The sequence below is a fragment of the Nicotiana tabacum genome, chromosome 9 (genome assembly GCF_000715075.1).
Source record: "Nicotiana tabacum cultivar K326 chromosome 9, ASM71507v2, whole genome shotgun sequence".
Taxonomy (NCBI): Eukaryota; Viridiplantae; Streptophyta; class Magnoliopsida; order Solanales; family Solanaceae; genus Nicotiana; species Nicotiana tabacum.
This window is the reverse complement of record NC_134088.1, coordinates 51,504,332-51,520,395: the sequence shown is the minus strand read 5'-3', so window position 1 is coordinate 51,520,395 and position 16,064 is coordinate 51,504,332.

The window sequence follows — 16,064 nt, the reverse complement described above, 5'->3', positions numbered from 1 at the left end:
ACTCAATTGCACTTTGCATTGGTTTTCTTGCATGACACTGACAATCTCGTCTAGCGTATGGAGGGGACCCTAGTTGGCGGATTATAACTGCACGGACATTGGTTTCTTAGCCTTACATCACCCTTCCAAGGAATATCAGGAAGTTGCCGCGTGAAAGTTGGTATCAAAGACCAAACTCGACATCAAACGAAGGAACACATTGCCATTACCACTATTTCTGACCATGGTAAAACACAGGGACCGCATTGTGGCCCTTGAAGAGACGGTTGACGTATTATTACCTATCGTGAATACGGTGTCTGATTTAAGAACCAACCTAGTACAAAGGTTGGATGACCTAGACCACAGGATGTGGCAGGCCAAAGGTGACATCGTGAATATCAGTTGTGACTCTGAGGGAGACCGGCAAACGATAGCCACATGGCAGCCAAAAGTTTTGGTAAAATCGAGGGCCACCAACAGGAGAGTATCAAGGATTTAGCCTACATGACACAAGAGACAAACAGGGTGACTGCCATGCAGCAAACTATAGACAACTTTATAGGCCAGCTCAATTATGTCAATGTTGCACTACAAGGCCTAATTCGAGGAGGCGGAAACCAGGTTGGGGGTGCTGTGAACCCCGCCCATGTGCCATAAAAGCTGAAGATTCCTAAGCCAAAACCATACATTGGAGCTCAGAATTCCAAATAAGTGGAGAACATTCTCTTCGACATCGAACAATACTTTGATGTTGTGGGTGAGATAGAAGAAGCAAAAAAGGTAGCAATTGCTGCCATGTATCTTCAGGGTGATGCTAAACTCTGGTGGCGTGTGAAATAGAAAGACATCAGGGTTGGTGAAGATACTCTCGAGACATGGGAAGAACTGAAGTCGGCTATACGCTTACAGTTCTTCCCCGAAAATGTTGAGTACAATGCACGGAGAATGCTACGGGAGTTTTGCCAGACCAAGTTAGTGCGGGATTACGTGCACGAATTCTCTGCGCTCATGCTGAACATATGGGACATGGGGAACAAAGACAAACTCTTCACATTCCTAGATGATTTGAAACCTTATGCCCATATGGAGCTGCAAAGACAAAGGGTAGACACTTTACCCAAGGCGATCCAAGTTGCGGAATGCCTTGGGTACTATCAAGTGGAAGCTCGGAAGGATAGGCCTCAATTGCCCGTCCAAGGGGGATACAAAGGGGGCCAGCCTGGCAATGGTGGCCCTAGTAGAAGTGGAGGTGATCGCTGTGCAACCAAATCTAAGAAACCTTCCTCAGGAAGCATTAGTGTTGCATCTAAAAACAACGGTCGGGGGGAGAAATTCCCCTTCAGGATGCCGTCATTGTGGCAGGCCACATTGGAAAAATGAATGCCCACATGCACAGATGAATTCCTATCAAAATTTTGTTGATGGGACGGATGACAACACAAATGATACTGACCAGACCGAACCGATCGCTGCCTTCAATGTACTTATTTGTTCCATTTCTGAGACCTTAGCGGAAACCAGTACTTGAATATGTAAGAAGAAGGACCCATGCCCCACCACCGAGAAAGGAAAAAAGACAGCGGATGAGGGGCCTCCTCTTATCCAAGGGAAGACCTTGATATTCGTCGAGATGAAAGTTAATGACAAGCACATTCGGGCGATGATAGACAAAGGCGCTACTCACAACTACTTAGCCTCAACTCAGGTAGAACTCCTTGGTCTAGTTGTGGGAAAGGGCAGAGGTCATGTCACGACTATTAACTCACCGCCTCAGTCGGTGGGTGGAATAGCGAAAGGAGTGATAGTGAAGCTTGGTCCTTATGAAGGAAAAGTCAACTTATGCATAGTGATCATAGATGATTTCGAGCTGATAGTTGTGTTGGAATTCATGAGGCAAAGCAAAACCATTCCAGTACCTTATGCCGACATGCTACCGATGATGGGAGAAAATGAGGCTAAGCCCTGCATTATTCCACGAACAACCATAAAGATGGCTGCTGCGAACATATCGGCCTTGTAGTTGAATAAGGGAGTCAACGACCTACATTCCTGGCCACCCTCTGTATTGAAGATATAGAAAGCTCCTCGGGTCCCATTCTTACACCCGTGAAAGAGCTGCTAATGGAGTTTAAAGATGTCCTGCCACAGGACATGCCAACATGACTCCTGCCTAGGCGCACTTTGGACCATGAGATTGAGTTGGTTCCAGGTGCGATGCCACCTGCCCGGGCGCCTTACAGAATGTCACAACCCGAGCTCACCGAGCTTCCGAGATAGTTGGCGGAAATTCTAGACACGGGGTTCATTGTGCCCTCCAACTCCCCATATGGGTCCCCTCTGCTATTCCAAAAGAAACAAGATGCCACCTTACGACTCTGTGTGGATTATCGGGCCCTAAACAAAATTATTGTGAAGAACAAGCACCCTATCCCGCTAATGGAAGACTTGTTCGATAGATTGGGTGGTGCCAAAATGCTCACCAAAATAGACCTGAAGACAAGTTACTATCAAGTTCGAATTGCTGAGGAAGATGAACACAAAAAGGCCTGTGTGACAAGATATGGGGCGTACGACTTCCTGGTTATGCCATTCGGCTTGACTAATGCTCTAGCCAATTTTGCACATTGATGAACCAAGTCTTTCGAGAGTTAATTGACGAGTTCGTAGTAGTCTACTTGGACGACATTGTGATATATAGCAAAACATTGGACAAACACTTGGAGCACTAGCAGAAGGTCCTAACCCGACTGCGAGAGCACGAACTATATGTGAAGCTGTCCAAGTGGGCATTCTCCCAAATATAATTTGACTTCCTCGGACATGTCATCGAGGAAAGGCGGATAAAGATGGACCAATAGAAGATTCAGGCTATCACATATTGGCCTTCGCCTAAGCAAATCCACATCTTGAGGGTGTCCCTTGGCCTATGCAACTTTTATCGATGATTTGGGAAGAATTACTCTCTCATTGCATTGCCGTTAACAGAACTCCTAAAGAAAGTCATGACTTGGGATTGAGGTCCCAGGCAAGTGCAGTCCTTCAACACATTGAAAGCGGTTATGTCTAGTAGCCCCGTCTTAGACCTTTCTGAATTGGCCAAGCCATTTGAAGTACAAACGGATGCCTCTGACTATGCTCTGGGCTGAGTCTTGCTACAAGAGACGCATCCTATGGCGCACGAGAGCCGGAATGGCTCTATTCCACCCACGAAGCCTTGCTACAAAAGGATGTAGAACGACGCTATGCTACCCACGAAAAAGAAATATTGGTTGTCGTCCATTGCTTACGCCTTTAGAGGCCCTATCTCATGGGAACCCCATTCGTGGTCAAGACAGACAACATGGCTATTAGCCATTTCATGACCCAGCCAAAGCTGAATGGCCGATAGGCCAGGTGGCAGGAACTCCTACTAGAATTTCACTTCAACCTGGAGTACCGAAATGGAAAGACCAACTAAGTATCTGATGCGCTCAGTTGAAGGGCTAACTTAGCATCGGTGTGCCTACTCGCCACCCTAAGGTTGAGAGAAGTGGCCACCACTATAAGAGACCAAATAAGATATCTACTCCCAAAGGATCCTACTGCATAGTATTTGGCCAATTTGGTAGGATAGGGTAAGACTCGGCAGTTCTACATGGAAGATGGGTTCCTGAGGTTGAAATGGATCCGACTTTATATTCCTAAAGGAGGAGATCTGGGAAAGACTCTTCTGATGGAATGCCATTATACTTTGTGGCCGTCCATCCAAGTGAAAAATGCACTATGGCGTTGTTGCGTCATGCTTTTTATTGGCCTCAAATAGCTTATGATGTTGCTCAGTATGTGAAGACTTGCCTAGTATGCCAAAAAGACATGTCAGGCCGCTTGACACAAGCGGGACTTTTGGAGCCATTGCCAGTTCCAAAGAGACCTTGGGAAAGCATTTCCCTAGATTTCATCACCGGGTTTCCCAAGGTCAGAGATTTTACAACTATCTTGGTTGTGGTAGATCGGTTTTCCAATTATGCTACATTTATAGCTGCCCCACAATATATATCAGCAAAAGATACAGTTCAACTCTTCTTCTCTCATGTTATCAAATATTGGGGTCTACCTAAAGACATCATTAGTGATCGTGCCTTTCGCTTCAGTAGCAACTTTTGGACTCATCTCTTTAAGTGCCTCAGGTCAAAATTGAGCCGCATTTCAAGTTTCCTCTATAATCTGATGGCTAGACGGAGCAGTTAATGCAATGCTAGAGGAATATCTCCGCCATTTTGATACCGGACCGCAGAAGAATTGGTTGAAGCTTCTAGTTAGTGCTCAACTGTGTTTCAATTCACAAAAGAAATCTAGTAAAAATAAAAAGTCTTTTGAAATTGTTAAAGGACAACAACTGCTACTCCCACACACTGTGAATGCCCCAAGTATGTTGAAATCTCCTCGAGCTGCTAGCTTCTCGAATGAACATAAGCGAAATTTGGAGATAGTGCGCAGATATCTTGTCAAATCCCTGAATAACATGTAGGAGACAAAGTGATGGTGAAAATTCCAAAGCGGTACTTGTCTACATGGGTCCATGACCCTCGCTAATTTCAAAAGGCAGATGTTGGGAAAGTTGCATACGAGGTGGTTACCCTAGCCTAGTGGAAGATTCATCCAGTCATCCATGTCAGCCTTCTGAATCTTTTTGGACAGACATGGAGGATCCTTCGTGGAGACAATTCACAATACAGAGTATTCGAGGCCCTAATTCAACCAAGAGAAAAGGTGGGTAGAAGCTATTTTTGAAGATAGAGTGATTCATGCTTCAAGGAAAGATCACCAAGAGTTCCTAGAGAAATGGCAGGGCTGTGATACAAAGGAGAATACTTGGGAGAGGGGAACAAACCTCAAATCCTACAAGATCCTGATCAAAAATTATCTTGCAAGTAAGGCACCGAGGACGTCGCCAACTCAGGTGGGGGAGAATGTCATGGGTGGCTTTCCAGCCATGCCCATGACCCCTTGGACGCGCCCCATGGCGTTCTAGCAAGCCACCCAACGCCTAGCGCCATGGATGGCCCAGTGGTCATGGACGCCAAGTGACAAGCATGCATATGCATATGTCGCCCCACCGATAGCTCTCGCCAGTTCCCAGTTGCAGGCAAATACCAAAAGCGCCACATGCGTAGGCAGCACCGCGCGTGCAGACTCTGATGCTAAAGAGAAAGTTACTGCCAACGGACCTGCTTCTGCTTTGTAGAAATCTAAGTCATTTCTATTGTAAATATAGTGTATTTTTGCTTCATGTATTTCCGTTATGTCTCTCTAGCTTAGTTATGTCAAGTCATGTAACTTTGGTTTTTTTTTTAAAGTACAATAGACCCTTGTGGTACGGCTCTTCCCCGAACCCCATGCATAGCGGGAGCTGATTGCACCGGGCTTCCCCTACTATTAGGGGGGATCAAGCAATTAAACTTTCTAGCAAGAAAATAATTCTCTGTACTAGTGTCTCTCCCCTTCTGTAATATCTTTCAGTAATGCAATCAAGCTTTTTTTTCATTCTCAATTTTCTTTTATTTTCTCTCAATTACTCTTTACATTGGTTTTCCCGTACGGAACTGACAATCTCGTCAAGCGTATGGAGGGGTCCCCAGTTGGCGGATAGTAACAACACGTACATCAGTTACTTACCCTTACGTCTCCCTTCCAAGGAATCTCATGAAGGTATTGCGTAATAGTATACATGGAATATTACTAGTATGTAAATCTAAACACCCTCTCAATGAATAGAGTAATAGTACAAAAGGAGAGGAACATGAAATCAATGAGAAAACCAAATAATATTATAACACCAAGTCAAGAAAGAGGTAAATCTTCAAGAAATTATCAATGCTTTAGGTTGGGAGATGTTTGGCACCGATACACCACCATGCTTATAACACGGAGTCTGATCTCTACTCGATCAACTAATCCATCTACAGCAAAGTATGAGGCTAAACATAAACAAACAACACAACCATGTGCGCGGCATGGCGTCCGATCTCTGCCCGATCAGCTAAGCCGTCTCACCACAATATCATGTGGGTCGACATCGTCTTCTCTAGATCTCAACATAACTCATCCCAGTTAAGAGGAATAATCTCAATATAATATAATGGGAATTTATCCCTCAATCAATCCTTATACCGGTATGTATAGTTTCGGGCTTGGGTGTTTATGGCCCAGACTTTCTCGGTGACCTAACAATACTCGCAAAAGCATTTATAAAAAAATAATCATATACTTTTCATAACATTTCATACATTCTTTCATTTTCAGTGGCACTCTTGGCCTCATATGTAAATTATCATTCTTGGCACAATGGCCGCATTTCATAATTCATACTTTTCTTCTTTCATTTCCTTTCAAGGATCATCTTAGAACATTTAAGGATATTTGAAACACTAAGAGAAATTATATCTTCAACTCATAGACATGTATGAACTCAAAACACATTGAGGGACAAGCATAAAAGTGGAGAATAGAATTATGCAATCGAAACATGAATCAGACTATAGGGATTCGGACCAGCTGACGGCAGAAGCAAATGTTAATGACGGAAATAGGAACTTGATCAAGCCATAATCGATGTTTACAAGAAATTCGAGGAACCCAATTCTACGAAAAGAGTTTAGCCAGCATACCTCTCTTGAGCTTTCCTTAGGTTACTACAACGTTACGAAGCCTCTAGAGACTTCAATCTATTAGGGATATGACAAAATATACCCATAATTAGGAAATAGTTCATGTGTTCAGTTCATCTATGCATTTTATCAAGTAGTGTGCAATTCGACTACAAGGTTTCTATGGTGGAATTCCTTCATCCCACAACCAATAGTTAACCCATATTAGTTCAACAGTCTCCCTGCCACCTTTCTTTGTTGAATTCTGAAGGCTCTACCAAGGAATTGAAGTGGAGGCCTTAAACACATTGAAAGCGGCTATGTCTAGTAGCCCCGTCTTGGCCCATTATGATTTGGCCAAGCCATTTGAAGTACAAACAGATGCCTCTGACTATGCTCTGGGCAGAGTCTTTCTACAAGAGGGGCATCTTGTGGCGTACGAGAGCCGGAACGACACTATGCCACCCATGAAGTCTTGCTACAAAAGGATGTAGAACGGCGCTATGCCACCCACAAAAACAAATTATTGCTTATCGTCCATTGCTTACGCCTTTGGATGCACTATCTCCTGGGAACCCCATTCATGGTCAAGATAGACAACACGGCTATTATCCATTTCATGACCCAGCCAAAGCTGAATGACCGACAGGCCAGATGACAGGAACTCCAAACGAAATTTTACTTCAAGCTAGAGTACCTAAATGGAAAGACCAACCAAGTATATTATGTGCTCAGTTGAAGGGATAACTTAGCACCGGTGTGCCTACTTGCCACCCTAAGGGGGAGCAAAGTGGCAACCACTATAAGAGACCAAATTTGAGATCTTCTCCCAAAGAATCCCACTGCACAGTATTTGGTCAATTTGGTAGGGTATGGCAAGACTTGGCAGTTTCACATGGAAGATGGGTTCCTGAAGTTGAAATGGATCCGACTTTATATTCCTAAAGGAAGATATCTGGGAAAGAATCTTCTGATGGAATGCCATGATACTTTGTGGCCGGCCATCCAGGTGAAAAATGCATTATGGAGTTGTTGCGTCGTGCTTATTATTAGCCTCAAATGCCTAGCTGGACTTTTGGAGCCATTGCATGTTCCAAAGAAACCTTGGGAAAGCATTTCACTAGATTTCATCACTGGGTTTTCCAAGGTCAGAGATCTTACAACTATCTTGGATGTGGTAGATCGGTTTTCCAAGTACGCTACATTTGTAGCCGCCCCACAATATATATCAGCAAAAGATACAATTCAACTCTTCTTCTCTCATGTTGTCAAATATTGGGGTCTGCCTAAAGACCTCATTAGTGATCGTGACTCTCGCTTCAGTAGCAACTTTTGGACTCATCTCTTTAAGTGCCTTGGGTCAAAATTGAGCCACATTTCAAGTTTCCTCTGCAATCTAGTGGCTAGACAGAGCAGTTCAATGGCATGTTGGAGGAATATTTCCGCCATTTTGATACCAGATCGCAGAAGAATTAGGTGAAGCTTCTGGTTGGTGCTCAACTGTGTTTCAATTCACAAAAAAGCTCTAGTACAAACAACAAGGTTTTTGAAACTGTTATCGGATAACAACTTCTACTCCCACACACTGTGAATGCCCCAAATATGTCAAAATCTCCTCGAGTTTCTAGCTTCTCGAATGAACATAAGCGAAATTTGGAGATAGTGCGCAAATATCTTGTCAAAGCCCAAAAGCGGATGAAAATACATGCTGATCAAAATCGTTGCTTTGTCGAATAACAAGTAGGAAACAAAGTGATGGTGAATATCCCAAAGCAGTACCTGTCTATAGAGGTCCATGACCCTCGCCTATTTCAAAAGTACTTTGGACCCTTGTCCATTGAGAAGCGCCTTGGGAAACTTGCATACGAGGTGGTTACCCTAGCCTAGTGGAAGATTCATCTAGTCTTCCATGTCAGCCTTCTGAAATGTTTTCGGGAAGATATGGAGGATCCTTCGAGGAGCCAATTCACAATACCTAGCATTCAAGGCCCTAATTCAACCAAGAGAAAAGGTGGGTAGAAGCTATTCTCAATGATAGAGTGATTCATGCTTCAAGGAAAGATCACCAAGAGTTCCTAGGGAAATGGCAGGGCTATGATGTAGAGGAGAATACTTGGGAGAGGGGAACAAACCTCAAATCCTACAGGATCCTGATCAAAAATTATCTTGCAAGTAAGGCACCAAGGACGTCGCTAACTTAGGTGGGAGAGAATGTCATGGGTAGCTTTCCAGCCATGCCCCATGACCCCTTGGACGCGCCCCATGGCGTTCTAGCAAGCCTCCCAATGCCTAGCGCCATGGATGGCCTAGTGGTCATGGACGCCAAGTGACAAGTGTGCATGTGCCTATGTCTCCCCACCGATAGCCCTCGTCAGCGCCCAGCTGTAGGCAGATGCCAACAGCGCTGCGTGCGCAGGTAACACCGTGTGTGTAGACTCTGATGCTAAAGACAAGGTTGCTGCTAACGGACCTGTTTCTCCTTTGTAGGAATCTAAGTCATTTCTATTGTAAATATTGAGTAGTTTTACTTCATGTATTTTTATTATGTCTCTCTAGCTTAGTTATGTCAATTCCTATAATTTTGGTTTAAGTTTCTAAGTATTATTAGGGGAGATCAAGCATGCAAACAATTCTTTATATTGGTGTCTCTCCCCTCAACACCGTGTTTCTTTTCTGCAATAGCTTTTATTAATGCAATCAAGCTTTCTTTCATTCTCAATTCTCTTTCTTGTTCTCTCAATTGCTGTTGACATTTGTTTTCCTGTACGGCACTGACAATCTCGTCAAGCGTACAAAGGAGTCCCCAGTTGGCGGATAGTAACTGCACGAACATCAGTTGCTTACCCTAACGTCGCCCTTTCAAGGAATCTCAGGAAGGCGTCGTGTAACAGTACACATGGAATATTACTAGTATGTAAAGCTAAACACCCTCTCAATGAATAGAGTAACAGTAGAAAAGGAGAGGAACATGAAATCAATGAGAAAACCAAATAATATTAGAACAGCAAGTCAAGAAAGAGGTAAATCTTCAAGAAATTATCAATGTTTTAGGTTGGGAGATCTTTAACACCGATACACCACCATGCTTATAGCACGGAGTCTGATCTCTACTCGATCGGCTAATCCATCTCACAGCAAAGTATGAGGCTCGACATAAAAAAAAATACAACCATTTGCACGGCATGACGTCTGGTCTCTGCCCGATGAGCTAAGCCGTCTCACCACAATGTCATGTGGGTCGACATCGTCTTTGCTAGCTCTCAACTCAACTCATCCCAATTAAGGAAAATAATCTCAATATAATATAATGGGAATTTATCTCTCAATCAATCCCTACACCGGTATGTGTAATTTCGGGCTTGAGTGTTTATGACCCAGACTTCCTCGGTGACCTAACAATACTCCCAAAAGCATTTATAAAAAAATGATCATATACTTTTCACAACATTTCATACTTTCTTTCATTTCCAGTGGCACTCTTGGCCTCATATGTAAATCATCGTTCTTGGCACGATGGCCGCATTTCACAATTCATACTTTCATTCTTTCATTTCCTTTCAAAGATCATCTTAGAACATTTAAGGATATTTTAAACACTGAGAGAAATTATATCTTCAGCTCATAGCAAGTATGAACTCAAAACACATTGAGGGACAAGCATAAAAGAGGAGAATAGCATTATGCAATCGAAACATGAATCTGATTATAAGGATTTGGACCAGCTGACGACAGAAGCAAATGTTAATGATGGAAATAGGAACTTGATCAAACCGTAATCGATGTTCCCAATTCTACAAAAAGAGTTTAGCCAATATACCTCTCTTGAGCTTCCCTTAGGTAACTATAACGTTACGAAGCATTTAGCGACTTCAATCTATTAGGGATATGACAAAATATACCCATAATTAGGAAATGGTTCATGTGTTCAGTTCATCTATGCATTTTATCAAGTAGTGTGCAATTCAACTACAAGGCTTATATGGTGGAATTCCTTCATCCCACAACCAATAGTTAACCCGTATTAGTTCAACAATCTCCCCACCACCTTTACTGGTAATGCATGCCCAAAGAACAACTCCCACTCCTAATAATCACACTCCCCATTACCCATCTTCTGCGCAAATTCAAAATTGAGGACTAGGATATGGAACCCTACCTATTAGAAGAAGACTTGCAAGCTTTATTTTTTGAATTCCCAATGCTCTAGAAGGAATTGAAGTGGAAGATGTGGAGAGCTCCTCCTTCTTTCTCTAGTCCATCCCCTCTCTCTTAGACATCAAATTTTTGCTCCCAAATGACCCACTTATGCCTTTTATTAGAATTGGGTCGCGTTTAAAAATACACAAAATGGACCCTCCGAATTGGATCTGCAATCACTGATGAGACCACGAAACACGTATGCGGTCCGCAGAATGGACAACAAAATGACCTCCAAAAACTTAGGTTGTCCTGGTCCTATCTGCAGCAGATCTGCGGTCAGCAAATCAATTATGTGGCTGCGAAATAGACTGCAAAATCTCCCTCCGAAATTTTTTATGTTGTTTCTATGATGAAAGTGTGTTCCGCAAAGTAGTTGTACGGCCGCATAATTGACCACAAAATGACCTCAAAAATAAGCTTCTCCTGTTCAACTCCGCGGCAGCTCTACAGCCCGCGGAGTAGTTCTGTGGCCGCATAAGGGACGGTAGTAATGTCTTGCTCTTCCAATTACTTCCACCATGTTCTCAATTCTTTGCACAACCCAAAACGTCCGTAATGCGGAGAACTTACTCGCCATGAAAGTTATCTATAACATTCCAACACACTATCCTACCTCGACACCCTTAAAACCTCGAGTTCTTGGTAAACTTTTACGGGGCCTTACATCCTCCCCCCTTAGGATCATTCATCCTCGAATGAGGAATAGAGACCGTCCAAAACATCCAACACTGTTACTCCCACGCACCAGAAATTCTAAATTTGACTAACTCCCCAAATTTTTAAAAACTTTGGCAGTGTCTCCCCTGTATTTGGGCCTATCCACCTGTTAGAGAACCCCATAAACCAATCCTAACAACATATTCATAATCCAATGATGTAATCATAGAATGAAAATAACACCAACCATAACCTCGTAAGCATTATATTACCAAAAGGAGCATCTTAAACATAAACTGTACAAATGTAACATAATATATGGAAAGTAAGCTCATAACATTCTTTCAAAACATAGCTACTTAGTTATACAAACAAATTAGGGTATTTCCTTCTTATCTCTTTCACGTCCTCCCAGGTGGCCTCTTCAACTTATTGGTTTTTCCACAACACTTTCACGGAGGCAATCTCTTTATTCCTCAACTTTCAAACTTGTCTATCAAGAATGGAAATCGGAATTTCCTCATAAGTTAATTTTTCATTAACCTCAATAGTCTCTACTAGAACAATGTACGACGAGTCTCCAGCAACCTTCCTCAACATAGACACATGAAACAGCGGATGTACCAAGGAAATCTCTGGAGGTAGCTCGAGCATGTAAGCCCCTTGACCAATCCTCTGAATGATTCTGTACGGTCCAACATACCTCGGGCTCAATTTCCCTTTATTCCCAAATCACATTATACCCTTCATGGGCAAAACCTTCAAGAATACTCAATCATCCTCTTTGAACTCCAAATCTCTGTAACACACATCCGAATAGGACTTCTGGCGACTCTGAGCAGTTTTCAACCGTTCCTTAATGGTCTTAACCTTCTCCATAGCCTGATGCACGAGGTCTGGCCCTATAACCTCTGCTTCCCCAATTTAAAACCACCCAATGGGAGATCTACATCTCCTACCACATATAGCCTTGAACGGTGCAATCCGAATGCTAGCATGGTAATTGTAATTTTTGGCAAATTCTATGAGCGGCAAATGATCATCCCAGCTACCCTTACAATTAAGAACACAAGCACACACCATATCCTCAAGCATCTGAATAGTCCGCTCACCTTGTCCATCTATCTATGGATGGAAGGTTGTACTAAGATACACATGAGTACCCAAACCTTGCCGAAATTTCTTCCAAAAGTTAGTTGTGAACTGTACCCCCCAATCAGAGATAATAGAAACTGGAGTGCCATGCAACCTAACTATTTCCTTGATATACAACTGAGCTAATGTTCTGCTGTGTTGGTAGCCTTAACAGGTAAGACGTTTGCTGATTTCGTAAGTTGATCCACAATCACCCAAATAGAATCAAACTTACGAGGTGTATGAGGTAGACCTACTACAAAGTACATATTGATCATCTCCCACTTCCACATTGGAATTTCTATATTATGTGACAATCCACTGGGCTTCTAGTGCTCTCCATCACTTATTGACAATTTAGAAATCTAGCCACAAAGTCCGAGACATCCCTTTTCATGTCATTCCACCAATATATTTCTTTGAGATAGTGGTATATTTTCGTAGAGTCCGGGTGCACGAAATACCTAGAATTGTGACGCTCAGTCATTATGCTTTCTCAGAGACCATCTACATCTAGAAAACATAATGGCCCTTGGTACCTTAGCGTACTATCATTCATGCCAAGAGAAAAATCCATGTTTTGTGTTTATGAATCCCCTCCTTCAATTGCACCAACAATGGATCATTGTATTGTTTCTCCTTGACCTCTACTACAAGTGATGATTCAGCTCTATTTTGCACAATTACCTCACCTTTCCTAGAGTCCGTGAGCTGAACTGCCAAACCAGCCAGCCGGTGAACATTCTTTGCCAACAGCCTTCAATGTTCCTCCAAGTGAGCCAAACTACCCATGGATTTTCAGCTAAGAGCATCTGCCACAACATTAGCCTTCCCCAGATGATATTGAATATCGATGTCATAGTCCTTGAGTAAATCGAGCCATCTTTTATGTCTCATATTCAATTTCTTCTAGTTGAATATATATTGAAGGCTCTTGTGGTCCATGAATATGTCCACACGAGCCCCATAGAAATAATGACGCCAAATCTTCAATAAAAATACCATCGACGCAAGCTCTAAGTCATATGTCGGATAATTCTTCTCATGATTCTTGAGTTGCCTAGAAGCATAAGCGATCACCTCGCCATGTTGCATCACTACACACCCAAGCCCAATCCTTGAAGCATCACAAAATACCACAAATATATCCATACCTTTTTGTAAGGTCAACACCGGTGTCGTAGTCAATCTTGATTTCAACTCTTGGAAGCTTTTTTCACAAGCATCTGACCATAGGAGCTTAACCGCCTACTGCGTCAATTTAGTCAATGGAGAGACAAGAGTAGAGAACCCCTTCATAAATCTCTTGTAATACCCAGCTAAGCCCAAGAAACTGCAAATCTCCATTGGAGTTGTAGGTCTAGGCCAATTTTTCACAGCTACGACCTTCTGAGGATCAACCTTGATCCCCTCCCTAGAGACGACATGACCCAAGAAAGTGACAGATTCAAGCCAAAATTCACACTTCGAAAACTTCGCATACAATTTATGCTGATTTAGAGTTTGCAAAACTGCCCTAAGATAATCGGCATGGTCGTTATGACTTCGCGAATTGAAAAGGATGTCGTCAATGAATTCTATCACAAAAGAGTCGGGAAAAGGCTTGAAGACTTGATTCATAAGATCCATGAAAGCTGTCGAGGCATTCGTTAGCCCGAACGACATCACCAAATATTCCAAATGCCCATACAAGGTCTTGAAAGGTGTTTTTGGAATATCCTACTCCCTAATCTTCAATTGGTGATACCACGATATCAAGTCAATCTTTGAGAAGTACTTAGCGCCTTGCAACTAATCAAACAAGTCGTCTATCCTCGGCAGTGGATAGTTTTTCTTGGTTGTGGCCTTGTTGAGCTGCCAATAGTCAATACACATTCTCACTGATCCATCCTTCTTTCTTACAAAGAGAACGTGTGCACCCCAAGGTGATACACTCGACCGGATGAAACCTTTCTCTAACAAATCCTTCAACTGCTCCTTTAGTTCTATCAATTCTGCCGGCGCCATTTTGTAGGGTGGAATGGATATAGGCTGCGTGCCTGGCATCACATCGATCCCAAAATCAATCTCCCTGTATGGTGGGATCCTAGGGAGCTCATCAAGAAAGACCTTTGGAAATTTGTTCACAACTGGCATAGACTCAAGTATAGGTGCCTCAGCATCAGTGTCTATAACTGGATCAAATGATAAATACACCCCTTGTTGATCAACTTCGTGGCCTTAAGGTAAGAAATAAACCTACCCTTCGGCACTACATCATTCCCCTACCACTCAATGACTGGCTCTTCTGGAAACTCAAACCTGACGATTCTAGTTCGACAATCAATCTTGGAAAAACATGAATAGAGCAAGTCCATACCCTTTATCACATCAAAATCAACCATCCCCAAATCAGTGAGATCGGCATGGTGTCTCGACCATGCATCGTGACAACACAATCCCTATAAACCCACGTGGCCATAATAGACTCACCAATTGGAGTAGATACTGAGAACGGCTCATGAAGCTGTTCCGGTTCTATCCCGAATTCTAAAGCAACATAAGGAGTGACATATGACAAAGTGGAACCAGGATCTATAAGAGAATATACATTATGAGATTGGACAGTCAATATACTTGTGACAACATATGGAGAAGTCTCTGAACTATGGCGACCCCTCAAAGCATATAATCGGATGGGTCCTCCCAATATTTATGCACCACCCCTAGCTGCATCATGCCCTGTGGGTGATGGAGTACCTCGAGCTGGAGGAGGTGCTGCAGATGTCGTAGCTACAGAACTAGCTGGTTGTGCCGTACCCCTACCCACATTCTGGCGGGATGATGGCAAACCCTCCGAATGTGACCCATAACGTTCCACCCGTAGTATTTGAGTAGGTCTATGTAGCATACCCGTAAATGCATCTTCCCACACCTAGGGAATAGGGGTATCCGCTGCTGGTAAGATCCTTTGTTGTCTTGACTGGGACTGAAACAATTCCATTGCTGCTGACTGGGCCCTGATGGCGGTGCACTGACTAAAGACTGAGCAAAGGACTGGCTTGGTCTGGATGACCCTCCCCTAAATACTGACCTTCCACCACTACCACCACTAGAAGAACCACCAACGTTGTCCGCGGACCAAACTTTCTTGTTACCCTCGCGCTCCATTTTGGCCTTCAATCTTCGGGTCTCTGTGTCTTGGAAACATGTATATAGCCTGGCTTGTCACGCCGCATGTGCAAATATCGATAATAATAATAGAACGGACAACTCACTTGCAAACACCTCGACAAGTCCTCTGAACAACATCACATGTGCCTAAAACATAACAACAAAATATATAACAACTCACACCACATGTACGTATATGAGACAACATTTCTTACAAACAAGTCCAATACCATAACAACACATAGCCCTCGGCGTAACAACACTGAATACAACAACAACAATAACTCGGAAGTACGTCAAATAAATCAACAC